This window comes from Mustela nivalis (genome assembly GCF_964662115.1).
Source record: "Mustela nivalis genome assembly, contig: HAP1_SCAFFOLD_688, whole genome shotgun sequence".
Classification (NCBI taxonomy): domain Eukaryota; kingdom Metazoa; phylum Chordata; class Mammalia; order Carnivora; family Mustelidae; genus Mustela; species Mustela nivalis.
In genome coordinates this window covers 1-16,812 of record NW_028135975.1, presented here as the reverse complement: position 1 = coordinate 16,812, position 16,812 = coordinate 1, and the positions used below count along the sequence as shown (strand labels likewise).

The following is a 16,812-nucleotide window of genomic DNA, read 5'->3' as shown; positions in this document are numbered from 1 at the left end:
TATTTAAATTACTAGTTCTCATGGCTTTCTCTCTTCCTACTTTCATTAAGGGTTTGGTTGCTACTAAGGGAGACAAATGTACTCAAGCAAAGAAGCATCCCTCTTATGGCTTCCACTCTTACGCAACTAAATCTTAAAAAGAAGAAGAAAAAGATAGAAAGTTACCTACATACACTACAGTAAGAACTTAGAAGCAGTATTAAAGATACTCTATTGCCATGGATGCCCAAGAGTGACTATTACAAATCTCAGTCTCTCTCTCTACTGTTCCATGAGTGTATGTGTTGAGATTATACATATCATTTTAAATTTATGCATGCATAGCTCACATTCCAGTGGTGAAATCCTCATAGTTTTCTGATGTCTGTTCACTCTGGACAGGGCTAAAGAATTAGAAAGGCACATAGACACCACATGTAATGTCAGACTGACTTTTTTTCCATTTAAATACCTACAATTGCTCTATACTTATGAACAGTCAATCTTTAAAAATCATTTACTTATCACCTAAATGAACCAAGTAGTTCATTCTTTATTAGAAATTAGGCTTTATATAAAAGATGCCAATGACTTAGGCTTATTAATAATGTATCAATTTATAAGAAGTTCTATACTGTCACCCTATTCCCAGTGTGTAATAGCCTTTTCTGGTAGAATCTATTTCAAATTCAGTTTCAGTTTGGAGGCACCCATCCCTCTTATCCATTTAAATTCCTGGTTCTCAGGGCTTTCTCTCTTCTCCTTACTTTCATCTGAGGGTTTGGCTGCTACTAAAGGAGACAAACCTACTTAGGGAAAAAGCATTTGTCTTATGAATTCTTTTATTCAACTAAATCTAAAAAAACAAAGACAGTTACATATATACACTACAGAGAAGACTCAGAAACAGTTTTGAAGACTCTCTACTGCCACAGATACTCCTGAGAGTGACTTTTACAAATCTCAGTCTCTCTCTTTATTCTTTCATGCATGTATATGTTGAGATTATATATATCATTTTAAATTTATATATGAATATCTCACATTTCACTGGTGGATTCCTCATAGGTTTCCAAAGTCCACTCACTCTGGGCAGGGCTAAAGAATCAAAAAGGTACATTGTCAGACATCAGGTAATTCTAGATATACTTTTTCCATTCAAATAGTTACAACAGTCTAGGATATGAACCAGCTGATTTTTGGAAATCCAAGTGCAAATCAGTAACCTGGAACTTGGTGTGTCAGTTTATTATTATCAATGAGGTTTATATGTGTTGGAGGGGATTTGGATAAAGGGGAACCCTCTTCCACTGTTGGTGGGAATGCAAGTTGGTGCAGCCACTTTGGAGAACAGTGTGGAGATTCCTTAAGAAATTAAAAATAGAGATCCCTATGACAACTGCACTTGCAAATGCAATTGCACTCCTGGGTATTTCCCCCAAAGATACAGATGTAGTGAAAAGAAGGACCATCTGTATCCCAATGTTTATAGCAGCAGTGGCCACGGTCATCAGACTATGGAAAGAACCAAGATGCCCTTCAATGGATGAATGGGTAAGGAAGATGTGGTCCATATACACTAAGGAGTATTATGCCTTCATCAGAAAGGATAAATATCCAACATTTGTAGCAACATGGACAGGACTGGAAGAGATTATACTGAGTGAAATAAGTCAAGCAGAGAGAGTCAATCATCATATGGTTTCACTTATTTGTGGAGCATAAACAAATAGCATGGAGGACAAGGGGAGATGGAAAGGAAAAGGAGTTGAGGGAAATTGGAAGAGGATAGGAACCATGAGAGACTATGGACTCTGAAAAAGAATCTGAGGGTTCTGAATGGGCAGGGGGTGGAAGGTTGGGGGAACCAGGTGGTGGGTATTAGAGAAGGCATGTATTGCATGGAGCACTGGGTGTGGTGCAAAAAGCAATGAATACTGTTATACTGAAAAGAAAAAAAAATTAAAAAGGAAGAAAAAAAAAAGCAAACATTCCCATTTGCAATAGCACCAAAAAAGTAATTAGAAATACTTAACTAAGGTGACAGAAGACCTATATTCTGGAAACTATAAGCCACTGGTAAAAGAAATGGAAGATTACACAAATGGAAAAATATTCCATGCTCAGGATTTGGGAGAATACTGTTAAAATAATACCCAAAGCAACCTACAGACTCAATGCAATTCCTATGAAATTACCAGTGTTTTTAATCAGTGTTTTTAATAGAACTAGAACAAAGAATCCTAAAATTCATGTGGACCACAAAATATCCACATATAGCCAAAGCAACCTTGAAAAAGAATAAAACTGGAGGTATCACAATCCTGGATTTGGAGATGAACCACAAAGCTTTGGTAATCAAGAGAGTCAGTACTGGCATAAAAACAGACACATAGATCATAGAGGCCAGATATAAGCTCATGATTATATAGTCAAATTAATCTTCAACAAGGAGGCAAGAATATGGAAGGGAAAAAGAATAGTCTCATCAAGAAATGGTGTTTGGAAAACTTAGCTGCAAAAGAATGAAACTGGATTGATTTCTTACTCCATACACAAAAATAAACTCAAAATGGATAAAGGACCTAAATGTGAGATCTAAAATCATAAAAAGGGTACAGGCACTAATTTCTGACATTAGCTATAGCAAAATCTTTCTAGATATGTTCTCTTGAGGCCAGGGAAACAAAAGCAAAAATAAATTGTTGGGTCTACATCAAAATAAAAAGTTTCTGCACAGCAAAGGAAACAACCAAAACTAAAAGACAACCACTGAATGGGAGAAAATATTTGCAAGTGACATATCCAATAAAGCATTAGTATCCAAAATGTATAAAGAACTTCTACAACCCAACACCAAAAATCAAATAATCCAATTTAACAATGGGCAGAAGTCATGACCAGACATTTCTCCAAAGAAGATATCTAGAGGGCCAACAGGCATATGAAAAGACGCTCAACAACACTCATCATCAGGGAAATGCAAATCAAAACTACAATGAGGTATCACCTGACACTTCTCAGAATGGCTAAAACTGAACTGTCCATTGATAGATGAATGGATAAAGAAGATGTGGTATGCATGCATATATGTAAACACATATATACACACACTCACAAATAAATATTAGTCATAGAAAATAGTGAAATTTTGCCATTTGCAGCATGGATGGATCTAGAAAGTATAACGTTAAGTGAAATAAGTCAGAGAAAGAAAAATACCATATAATATTTCACTCATATGTAGAACTGAAAAAAAAACAAATCAAAGAGCAAAGAAACAAAAAACCCAGACTTTTTATTTTTTAAATTTCATTATGTTATGTAAGTCACCATACAGTTCACCATGGGTTTTTGATGTAGTGTTCCATGATTCATTGTTTGTGTATAATATCCAGTGCTCCATGCAATACATGACCTCCTTAATACAACCCAAACTTTTAAAAAAAATCTATTTAAATTCAGTTGACAGTAGGTAGAGTTCAGTGGCTAATCAGTTGCATGTAACACTCGGTGCTCTTTATATCACGTGCCCTTTATAATGCCCATCACTCAGTTATCCCATCCCCTCACCCACATCCCCTCCAGTAGCCCTCAGTTTGTTCCCTATAGTTAAGAGTTTCTTATGGTCTGTCTCCCTTTCTGATTTCATCTTATTTTTCCCTCCCTTCACCTATGATCTGTTTTGTTTCTTAAATTCCACATATGCATGAAATCACCATTGTCTTTCTCTGATTGGCTTACTTTGCTCATCATAATACCCTCTAGTCCCATCAATGTCATTGCAAATGGTAAGATTTCATTTGTTGATGGCTGGGTAATATTCCACTGTATATATCTACTACATCTTCTTTATCCATTCCTTTGCAGATGGACATGAAAACAGTACTCAACATCACTGGGCATCAGGGAAATAAAAATCATAACCACAATGAGATACCACCTCACACCAGTCAGAATGGCTAAAATTAACAAGTCAGAAAACAACAAACATTGGCAAGGATGTGGAGAAATGCATCCATTTCTTTCATCAGTGTTTTATAGTTTTTCCACAAGGATGTAGAGACATTCTCACTGTTGGTGAGAATGCAAGCTTGTACAGCCACTCTGGAAGATAGTATGGAGGTTCCTCAAAAAGTCAAAAATACAAGACTCTTTACTAGGTTACCCAGCGTAGGGATGTTGGGTGAAACAGATGAAAGAGGACTAAGAGCACACATATGGTGACAAGCACTGAGCAATGTATAAAATTGTTGAATCCCCATTGTACACCTGAAACTAATATAATACTGTCTGTTACTTATACTGGAATTAAAATTTTTTTAAAGGAATAAGATATCATATGGCAGTGACTGGTATCTTAGAATTGTGAAAATAGTAAGCATCAAGGTTTAAGTAATTTAAGTTCTTTTTTTTTCTTTTTTGTTTTTTTTATTTTTCTCTTTTTATGTAATTTAAGTTCTATACCTGTCCCTAATCCCCAATTATATAAGCTTTTTGTGGTGGCATTTATTTAATCTCAACTTCAGTTTATAGTGTACACATCCCTCTTACTCCATTTAAATTCCCGATTTGCAAGTCCTTCCATCACCTTCTTACTTTGACCCATCATGGTCATCTTTCCTGCCTCTTAGACAGAGTCAAGCAATGCAGGTCTGAGGCAGTGGCTCTATCCACCATGATAGTGGATTTGAGCTTCAGGCCTATCTCACATAAGCTCTGGAGGCTATGGGGTAGACCCAGTGTCTGTTAGTTCCATTATTCCCTACTAAGGCCTCTTCTGTTCCCAGTCTACTGCCATTATTCTTCTGGCTCTAAATAGGACTCTCTCCTCACTTGTCAAATATTATAAGTTGAATATTGTCCCACCTAAAATGGATATGTTGTAATCTTATCCCTTGTAACTCAGCATGTGACCTTATTGGAAATAGGGTTGCTGTAGGTGTAATTAAGACACAGTCATACTGGTTTAGGGTGGGCTCCTAATCCAGTATGATTCGTGTCCTAAGACAAAGGAAAAATGTAGACACAAACACACATACTTCACCTGTGTAGAGATTAAGGTAGAGATTTGAGCAATGATTCTACATACCGTGGAACAGCAAAGATTGACAGCAATCACCAGAAGCTAGGAGAGGGGCATGGAATAGATTCTTGCTCACAGCCCTCAGAAGAAAACAACCCTACTGACACCCTGATATCAACTTCTAGCGTCTAAGACTGAGACAATGAATTTCTGTTGTTTTAAATGATTCAGTTTTGTGATATTTTGTTACAGCAGCCCTAGATAACTAATACAGCCCATTCTAGTAGAATCTCATACAACAATCTGATAGCTTTCTAAGAGTTTTGGCTGCTGGTTACTCAGATAGGAAGACCTGAGTTTCTATCAGATCTAACTAGATCTACCTGATCTAGTTTCTACCAAACTAGATAAAAAATATGTTACATAAAGAAGTGGAGACTTCCAACGTTTTAGAGTGTCCAAGAAACTCTATGTTGAATATCTCTGGTTTATCGTTACATATGTTTATTTCACCTTTTATTGGTGACCTCCTTATCAGTTGCTGAGGTCAATTCATTCCGATCAGAACTAAAGGATAAAATGTATCTGATCAAACATCTTACATACTTTTTTCATTCAAATAAGCTTCACTTTATCTACAAATCATAATGTGGTTGAACACTAAAAAAATCTCATGTAATTTGGCTATTTGGAAAGAAGTATTTCATTTTCCCCTAGAAATGCAGCTTTATATGGTAGAAAAAAAATTCTTAGACCTGTAGAGAACCCTTAATGGATCAAGAGTGATTTTAAAACTTTTCTTGACTACTGAGCCCAACTCCAATATGCATCTGCTTTTGCACTTCCATCTATTTCAAATTCAGCTATAGTTTGTAGGTACCTAAATGTGTGTGTGTGTGTGTGTGTGTGTGTGTGTGTGACCAAGGGTTGGTTTTTTGAAAAGATCAACAAAACTGACAAGCCTTAATCAGATTCATTAAGGTAAAAAAGACCTAAGTAAATAAAATCAAACAGATGAAGAAAAGAGACACCACTGAAAAATTAAGAATTATAAGAAAATACTATGAGAGGGGTGCCTGGGTGGCTCAGTGGGTCAAGCCTTTGCCTTCGGCTCAGGTCATGATCTCAGAGTCCTGGGATTGAGCCCCACATCGGGATCTCTGCTCATCTGAGAGCCTGCTTCCCCCACCCCACTCTGCCAGCTTCTCTGCCTACTTGTGATCTCTGTCTGTCAAATAAATAAATAAAATCTTAAAAAAGAAAAAGGAAATACTATGAGAAATATATGCCAACAAATTAGGTGACCCAGAAGAAATGGATAAATTTCTAGAAACATACAATTTTCCAAAACTGAATTGGAAAGAAATAGAAATCTGAATAAGCAATTACTAGGAATGAAATTGAATCTATAATAAAAAAATTCCTCCCAAATGTAAATGCAGACCATCATGGATTTGCTGGTGTAGTCTACCAAACATTTAAAGGAGAATGAATACCTATTCTCACCTCATTCCAAAAATAAGGAGGAGGGAAAACTACCAAATTCATAATATGAGGTGAGCATTACCCTGATACCAAAAGCAAAGACACCACAAACAAAGAAAACTATAGGTCAATGTCACTGATGAACACAGATGCAAAAATTCTAAACAAAATATTAGAAAAATCACATTCAACAATATATTAAAAGGATCATTCACCATATTCAAGTGAAATTTATACCAGGGATTCAGTGATGATTTAATATTCACAAATCAATGTGATACACCAAGTCAATAAAATGGAGGATAAAAATTATATGATCATCTCATTAGATGCAGAAAAAGCATTTGACAAATTTCAACATCCATTCATGATAAAAACTCTCAACAAAGTTGGTTTAGGGGGAATATACCTTTATACAATAAAGGCCATATATGAAAAACCCACAACTGACATTATAGTTAATGATGAAAAACAAAGCATTTCCTCTGAGATCAGGAACAAGTCAAGCATGTCCACTCTCACCGCTTTTATTCAACATAGTAGTGGAAGTCCTAGCCACAGCAATCAGATGAAAGAAAGAAAACAAAGAAATGAGTCATCTATATTGGCAAGGAAGAATTTAAACTCACTATTTCCTATTATTATTCATAGAACCCCTACAGACTCCACACACACACAAAAACAACAACAACAACAACAAAAAAAAAACTATTAGAATAAATGAAGGGCACCTGGGTGGCTCAGTGGGTTAAGCCACTGCCTTTGGCTCAGGACATGATCTCATAGTCCTAGGATTGAGTCCTGCATCGGGCTCTCTGCTTGGCGGGGAGCCTTCTTCCCCTGCCCCCGCCCCCGCCTGCCTCTCTGCCTACTTGTGATCTCTCTCTCTCTGTCAAATAAATAAATAAATAAAATCTTTAAAAAAATAAAAGAATACGTTCTAGTTCCATCCATGTTGTCGCAAATGGCAAGATTTCATTTCTTTTGATGGCTGCATAGTATTCCATTGTGTATATATACCACATCTTCTTGATCCATTCATGGATTGGGAGGGAGACAAACCATAAGTGACTCTTAATCTCACAAAACAAACTGAGGGTTGCTGGGGGGAGGGGGTTTGGGAGAAGGGGGTGGGATTATGGACATTGGGGAGGGTATGTGCTTTGGTGAGTGCTGTGAAGTGTGTAAGCCTGGTGATTCACAGACCTGTACCCCTGGGGATAAAAATATATGTTTATAAAAAATAAAAAGTTAAAAATAAATAAATAAATAAAAGAATAAATGAAGTCAGCAAAAATGCAGGATACAATACCCAGAAATCAGTAGATTTTCTACAGACTAATAAAGGAGTAGCAGAAAAAGAAATTTAGAAAAGAGTTCCATTTACAATTGCACCAAAATAAAAATACCTAGTAACAAACTTAACCAAGGAGATGGAAGACCTGTACTCTGAAACTATACAACATTGATAAGAGAAACTGAAGACAACATAAACAAATACAAAGGTATTCTGTACTCATGGATTAGATGAATTAATCTTGTTAAAATGTCTATACTACCCAAAACAATTAATAGATTCAATTCAATTCCTGTTCAAAATATAAACTGTATTTTTCCAGAACTAGAACAATCCTAAAATTTGTATGGAACCACAAAAGACACTGAACAGTCAGAGCAATCTTCATTTTTTTTTTAAGATTTTATTTATTTATTTGACAGACAGAGTTCACAAGTAGGCAGAGCAGCAGGCAGAGAGAGAGGGATAAGCAGGCTCCCCGCTGAGCAGAGAGCCCAGTGAGAGGCTCGATCCCAGAACCCTGGGATCATGACTTGAGCCGAAAGCAGAGGCTTTAACCCACTGAGCCACCCAGGTGCCTGAAGCCAGAGCAATCTTGAGAAAGTACAACAAAACTGCATATAATAATCCAAGGTTTCAAGATATACTATAAAGCTGTAGTAATCAAGACAGTATTGTGCTAGCACAAAACAGACACATAAATCAATGTAACAGAATAGAGAGCCCAGAAATAAACATGCACTTATAGAGTCAAATTAAACTACAACTAAGGAACCAAGAATATACAATGAGAAAAAGCCAGTCTCCTCAACTGGTGCTGGGGAAACTGGACAGCGACATGCAAAATAGGTCCAATGAAACTAGACCACTTTCTACAGTTCACAAAAATAAACTCACAAGTGTGGGATTAGCACTGGGTGCTATAAGCAACTAATGAATCATTAAACATTACACCAAAAACTAATGATGAATATGTTGGCTAATTGATTTTAAATTTAAAAAAGCAAATACTATGTTTAATTAATTAATTAAGTAAGTAAGTAATTTGAGACCGGAAACTACAAAAATCCTAGAAGAAAATAAAGACAATAATTTCTGTTGACACTGGCCATAGCAACATTTTTCTAAATATCCGTCCTGAGGCAAGAGAAACAAAAGCAAAAATAAACTATTAAAAATAAATAATCTAATTAAAAATGGGCAAAAATCCTGACTAGACATCTTTCTGAAGAAGACAAATGGGCAACAAACACTTGAAAAGATGCTCAACATCACTTATCATCAGGAAAATGCAAATCAAAACTACAATGAGATACTACTACCTCACACCTGTCAAAATGAATGGCTAAAATCAAGAAACAAGAAATGTTGGCAAGAATGTGGAGAAAAATGTAATCCTCATGCACTATTGATGGGAATATAAACTGGAACAGCCACTGTGGAAAACAGTATGGAGGTTCCTCAAAAAATTAAAAATAGTGGGGTTCCTGGGTGGCTCAGTGGGTTAAAGCCTCTGCCTTCAGCTCAGATCATGATCCCAGGACCCTCGGATCAAGCCCCTCATCAGGCTCTCTGCTCAGCAGGGAGCCTGCTTCCCTTCCCCTCTCTCTCTGCCTGCCTCTCTGCCTACTTGTGATCTCTGTCAAATAAATGAATATTTTTTTTAAAAAAAATCCACTTTCTTTAAAAAATATTAAAAATAGAACTGCCATATGATCCAATAATTCCAACACTGGGTATTTACCCAAAGAATATGAAAACACTAATTCAATAAGATATGCAACCCCTATGCTTTTTGCAGCATTATTTACAATAACCAAAGTATGGAAACAACCCGAGTGTCCATCCATAGATGAATGGATAAAGAAGAGAGAGGATATACCCAACAGGAAATGGAATATTATTCAGTTATAGAAAAGAATGAAATCTTGCCATTTGCAACAACATGGATGGATCTAGAGGGCATAATGCTAGGTGAAGTCAGTCAGAGAAAGATAAATGTACTATGATTAAACTTACATGTGGAATTTAAGATGCAAAACAAACAAACAAAGTAAAAAAGATACAAAGCAAAAAAGAGATCCTTAAATAGAGAATAAACTGATGGTTACCTGGGGGCAGGTGAGAGGGATCAGATGAAATAGGGGAAGAGGATTAAAGAATACATTTATCATGATGAACACTGAGTAATGTATAGAATTGCTGAATCACTATAATGTACACATGAAACTATTAACATTATTTTCTAATTATACTGGAATTTTAAAAAAATTTAAGAGAAAATTACAGGTAATTTGAAGAAGTATTTGTAGTTATTAATTGGCCCTATATCTTCCACATAATCTTTGTCTAGACAGCAAATGAATTCCACCAGTGACCAGCTGATTTCTTCTTCAGCACTGATCATTCTCCAACACTGACATTAAATAGCTGAATAACTGGCCAGGAGAGAAGCAGAAAAGTCCCATGACTATTTCTTTTCAGATATCTGTGATTTTTAAAATGTATTCTTTCCTTGGCTTGAGCAAAAATGCCTTCAGCTCAGAGCAATAGCAAGTACCCTTAGTCAGGTTACTTAGATACAAGTCAAATGAACTCCAATGAGTAAAAATTTAATCAGCAAAACGTGTTCACATTCTGTTAGTCACTACTCGGACAAAACCAACAAAATGGGGAATCAGAATACATCCAGCAAAAAAATGAGAAAGGAACACAATTGAAGATTAAGTAGTATTCTACATTTCTCTATTTTAAAAGACTGATAAAATTACTCTCTAAGATCTAGTCACATTTTCAACCTAGATCATTTAAGTGTGATAAACAGAAAAATTTTTCTTTAAAATATGGTACTTTTCTGAAAATTAAAAAAGATTATATACCCTCCCTGTCCACACTGACATCTTTCCATAGCTTTCCATTTTATTCCTGCTTCAGAATAAACTTTCCCTCCGCCAAAATAAGAGATCCATCTGTAGCTTCCTCCCCCCAGACTGCAACACGATTTACTCACATGAATTAGGAAAAAATCAAGGTTTTCATAACTATCACTGTGGCTAAAGAGTTGGTCTAGCTTATTATAAACACCAACAAATGGAAAAACTTATCAGAGATTTCCTACATGGACCCGTGATGTGACCAATTTATTTGATCAACAAGAATTTATTAAATCTCAAAGTTACAGTAAACATGATTTGCTAGCTAAACATGATTTGTTAGCTCACAGAAAATCCTAACTTTTTAGAATAAAATTTAGATACTTGTCTAGAAGATTCTATACTGTCATGGATACTCTGGACTGAATTTCTCTACCCCCTTCAATACACCTTATCCTGCATTGGTGACTTCATTAGAGATTCCAGATATGAATTCATTTAGATTATTTCTAAAGAATTAAAAACATCTATGATCAGACCCCAATGACTTCAAAGCCAAACTTTTTTTAAACTTTATTTTTTCAGTGTTCCAAGATTCATTGTTTATGCACCACACCCAGTGCTCCATGCAATATGTGCCCTCCTTAATACCCACCACCAGGCTCACCTAGCCCTCCCCTCCCCTCCCCTCCAAAACCCTCAGTTTGTTTCTCAGAGTCCACAGTCTCTCATGCTTCGTGTCCCCCTCTGATTTCCCCCAATTCACTTTTCCTTTCCTTCTCCTAATGTCCTCCATGTTATTCCTTATGTTCTACAAGTGAAACCATAGGATAATTGACCCTCTCTGCTTGACTTATTTCACTCAGCATAATCTCTTCCAGTCCCATCCATGTTGATACAAACACCCCAATATTCATAGCAGCAAGGGCCACAACCACCAAACTGTGGAAAGAGCCAAGATGCCCTTCAACGGACTTAATGGATAAAGAAGACGTGGTCCATATGTACAATGAAGTATTAGGTATCCATCAGAAAGGATGAATACCCAACTTTTGTATCAAAGCCAAACTTTTCTGACTTAGTTAGAAGTTGTCTTCAGGGGCGCCTGAGTGGCTCAGTGGATTAAAGCCTCTGCCTTCAGCTCGGGTCATGATCCCAAAGTCCTGGGATTGAGCCCCACATCCAGCTCTCTGCTCAGTGGGGAGCCTGCTTCCTCCTCTCTCTCTCTCTGCCTGCCTCTCTGCCTACTTGTGATCTCTGTCTGTCAAATAAATAAATAAAAATCTTTAAAAAAAAAAAAAAGAAGAAGAAGTTGTCTTCAATTGGTAAACTGTTTGAATTCTAAAAACAAAACAAAACAACAACAACAACAAAAAAAAAACCTTTGTAAATTAGCTATTTGGAAACCAATATTTCAATTTTCCTTAGAAATGCAGTTTTATGTTCATTATCACTAGCCATTAGGGAGATTCAAGTTAAAACCACATTGAGATACCACCTTTTACCAGTTAGAATGGCCAAAATTAGCAAGACAGGAAACAACATGTTTTGGAGAGGATGTGGAGAAAGGGGAACCCTCTTACACTATTGGTGGGAATGCAAGTTGGTGCAGCCACTTTAGAAAACAGTCTGGAGATTCCTCAAGAAAATAAAAATAGAGCTTCCCTATGACCCTGCAATTGCACTACTGGGTATTTACCCCAAAGATACAGATGTAGGGAAAAGAAGGGCCATCTGTACCACAATGTTCATAGCAGTAGTGGCCCCAGTCACCAAACTGTGGAAATAACCAAGACACCCTTCAATGGACGAATGCATAAGGAAGATGTGGTCCATATACACTATGGAGTATTATGCCTCCATCAGAAAGGATGAATACCCAACTTTTATAGCAACATGGACGGGACTGAAAGAGATTATGCTGAGTGAAATAAGTCAAGCAGAGAGAGTCAATAATCATATGGTTTCACTTATTGGTGGAGCATCGCAAATAACTGGAGGACATGGGGAGATGGAGAGGAGAAGGGAGTTGAGGGAAATTGGAGGGGGAGGTGAACCATGAGAGACGATGGACTCTGAAAAACAACCTGAGGGTATTGAAGGGGCAGGGGGTGGGAGGTTAGGTGAGCCCGGTGGTGGGTATTAAGGAGGGCACGGATTGCATGAAGCACTGGGTGTGGTGCAAAAACAATGAATACTGTTACGCTGAAAAGAATTTTTTTAAAAAATGAACATCAGACCTTAAAAAAAAAAGAAATGGGGTTTTATATAATTTTATTAAAAATTTCAGTTCTGTCAGAAAAGCCTAACATATCAAGATAAGTGCAATTCTTTACTGCTAAACTCAACTTTCCTAAGGAACTGCACTGACTTGAATTTACTTCAAAATACAATCTTGGCTTGTAGGTAAATAGCCTTTCAGGTTATTTCCTGATTATCAAGTTCCTTCACTATATCCTTATTCTTCATGTGTCATGTAAGTATTTTCTGTTCCTCAGTTTGGTTCAGAAAACTGCACACTTGAGGCAGGGCCTTCCTCCAATACGATGGTGGGTTTACGTTTGGGACACCAGTTTTATTTTATTTATTCTAGGATTATTTATTTATTTATTTCACAGAGAAACACGCAGAGAGAGGGAACACAAGCAGGGAGAGGTAGGAGAGGGATAAGCAGGCTTTCTGCCGAGCAGGGAACCTGATATGGGCCTCGATCCCAGGACCCTGGGGTCATGACTTAAGCCAAAGGCAGATGCTTAATGACTGAGCCTCCCAGGCACCCAAGACACCAGTTTTAGATCGTTGCAAATCTCTGGGGAGTAAAGGGGACAGATCAAGGTCTATTATCTCCATTCTTTTTTCTTTTATTTTTTAAGATTTTATTTATTTATTTCTCAGAAAGAGCATAAGTGGGACAATGTGGAGTAAGGGGGAGAGGCAGAGGAGCAGAGGAGGCAATACTTAACTGATTAAGCCACCCAGGGTCTCAGCTCCATTCTTGTCTGTGGAGAGATCCACTGCACCCTGTCCACTGCCCCCTCTTCTTGCTCAAATAACAGGATCCTCTCTTCACCTGGCCCACTTTAGCAGTATCTCACCGCAGACATTATGAGAGTTTCCTAAGAGCTTTGATTACTCAGGGTCCCAAACAAACTTTAAGTAGAAAGTCTTGCTCTTATGACTTTTTTTTTTCTACTTAGACCCCAAAAGAAAGACAGTTACCTATAGAAGCTTACAATCTTTTATGGAAACCTCTTGCTGCTACCAATGCTCTCTATTACCTTTTGGTACTCAGATCAGTCAAGTCAACTTACCTCTTGGCATCGCTGCCATCAGAGGATGCTAAGAAAGAATCCACAACTCTGTTAAAAAGTAAAAAACATATAAAAATTAAAATCAGACATTTTGGAAAGCAATCAGGTTCCTTTTCCTGACAGAATTTTAGGACATGACAAATAAAATCCCGGGGAAACATGACAGAAACAACAGGAAGTTTCAGGGTACAGCAATGGAACCTCTGAGACAGACTCTCAGCTCTTTGTTTGTTCAGTGGGAAGAGAAGGAATTAAGGGAGGTGTAGTTTTTGTGATTATACCACCTTTCTACTCCATTTGGTCAACCATTCATACATTCTGGAATCAAGTTGAGATATATGAATGATCTGACCATGGGCACAGGGAGGTGGATCCAGGTAACAGGTAGCAAAGGACACAGAAATAAAGAAACTGCCAAAACAATTAATATTCCAGTGCCAAGGGCTTGTCTCTGGCCATCATTTGGTATAGAAGAAATAAACAAGAATGTTTAAAGGATTTTTCAGAAGTGGAAACAGAACAAGTGTTCAGGATGATTTTTCTCTCAGATCATCACAAAGAGGTATCTGGATAAGTTATCCAAAGTCAAGACTTCCTGCCACCAAACCACTGGGTTGGATAACGTAATCTCTCTACAGTTTAACTTCGTCACCTGTAAAATAAGACACACTGAAAATGCACTTTGCATGTGTCTACTTCATAAACTCATGCTGAAGTTCATCATCTCACAAACATTACAAGTTTTTAGGCCGCCTGCCCTCCTCACCAAATGTTGTATCAAAAATACCAATGTGACAAATATAAAAAAAAAAAAATCAGTGACAACAACATAAACAGATAATATTTAAGTTTCAAAAACACTTCAAGATTTCCAAAGCACTACATTCCCATAATTTCCTGGGAAATTTTGGATTCCTATCCATAGGATACTCTTCCTCCAAAACTACAGAAATTAAACTAAAGTATAGATTTAAAAAACTAACAATACCACAAACCCTATGAGTCTCCAAGGAGATACAGCTGTCCCTTAACTAGCAGACAGGAAAAGACTGCTATGGGCAGTCATGAGTGGCTGAGTGGAAGGGAAAATTTTAAGTTCTGTTCTTGCCTTTCCCCAGAGATAGTCACTACCATTCTTAGTAGCAACTACCCAGAAGTAATTAGAATAAAATTTGGGTAACTTTAGGTTAGTTAATAAAAGCAGGGAAAGGCTGAAGAGCAATCCTTGGGCTTTTACCTCTCTCCTACCTCCAAGGCCAAGGTGAACAACCTAGAACATTACCTTCTCCAATGCTGCCTTTGTCCAGGACCTTAAAAGTGATGTATCCTGGCTACAGAAATTACCTGGGTCACAGTGTTTCACTGTTCTGCAGACTCTCTGTCCCCCGGCTATTGCCCTCATGTTAAATATACTGAGAAAGATAAACCTTAGGCCCCAGCTTTGAACAAGGATGACTTGTATTACCTCATCCAACAGAGGATACTTCTGAAAGTGGAACAGACATGCTATTAATAATTATGCTTTAAGAATAGCTACAGACTAAAATTGTCCCAAGCCAATCATTAGCCCTTCCCTAATACAAGTTACCAGACAAGGGGTCAATGGCCACAAGGAATGTAAGATCACAAATCAAAATAATTAGATACCTAAGGAGTATAATCACTGAAAACAAAATACAACAAACTGAACAACACATACCATCTGAAACAGAACCATTGGACCATACGGACCAACATTTTAAGTATGCATTAAAATACCGTTAAAGGGTACCTGGGTGGCTCAGTGGGTTAAGCCTCTGCCTTCAGCTCAGGTCATGATCCCAGGGTCCTGGGATCGAGCCCCACACATCGGGCTCTCTGCTTGGCAGGGAGCCTGCTTCCCCCTCTCTCTCTGCCTGTCTCTCTGCCTACTTGTGATCTCTCTCTGTCAAATAAATAAATAAAATCTTTTAAAAAAATGAAAAGAAATACCCTTTTAAAGGTACAAGGGAAGAGGATAGTAAGTGAAATGAGAATAAGAAATCTTAAGGAAAAACCTAAGCAAAATAAGTCAGTCAGAGAAAGACAAATACCATATGATTTCACTCACATGTGGAATTTAAGAAACAAAGTAGGGGGAAGGGAAGGAAAAATAAGATGAAAATTGAGAGGGAAGCAAACCTTAAGAGATGCTGAGCTCGAATAAATAAACTGAGGGTTTTGGGAAGGGAGGTGGGTGGAGGGAAGGGAGAATTGCAGGATGGGCATCAAGGAAGGCACTTGATGCAATGAGCACTGGGTGTTAAAACCTGATAAATCATGAAATTCTACTTCTGAAACTAAAAATAAACAAAAACAAAAACAAAAGACTGAGACCAGGAAAGGTCTAGTAAAACACCTGCAGGCATACAGCGAATGACATTTTTTTACTGTAAGGCCAGGATTCTACCCTCTGCTTATACGCTCATTAAAAGGAACTTCTACACACACACACACACACAAAAGAGGGTATCTTAAACTTAAAAGTCCAATTGTTGAAATAAAGAATCATTTCATGGGATACATAGTATTCATACATACATATGAAAAGCAAATTAATCTGGAGTTGGAAGACAAGGTTGAGACACTCTCCAAGAAAATAGTAGGAAAAAAATAGAACATACAAAAGAAAAGCCAGTTGATACAAAGGATAGAAACAGATCAACACTTGGATTATAGATATCTAAGAAAAAAACCTGAAAAATAAATTTCTTAAAATTAAAGATTTTAAGTGATATTTCATCTCATAAACATTTAAGTGGGATTTATAAAGTGCCAGGCATTGTCCTGATGTTTCACAGATATTTCAATTGGTCCTCATTA

The 16,812-nt window shown here is 37.2% G+C and overlaps 1 long non-coding RNA gene across 1 annotated transcript; it reads right to left on the bottom strand.

Moving 5' to 3' along the window:
* Positions 1 to 329: 329 nt before the first annotated feature.
* Positions 330 to 14,015, bottom strand: LOC309857391. The gene is made up of 3 exons (XR_014307679.1): positions 13,972 to 14,015; positions 1,024 to 1,077; positions 330 to 383 (listed from the first exon to the last, which is right to left on the bottom strand). It is a non-coding gene; the product is annotated as an uncharacterized lncRNA (long non-coding RNA).
* Positions 14,016 to 16,812: the final 2,797 nt, after the last annotated feature.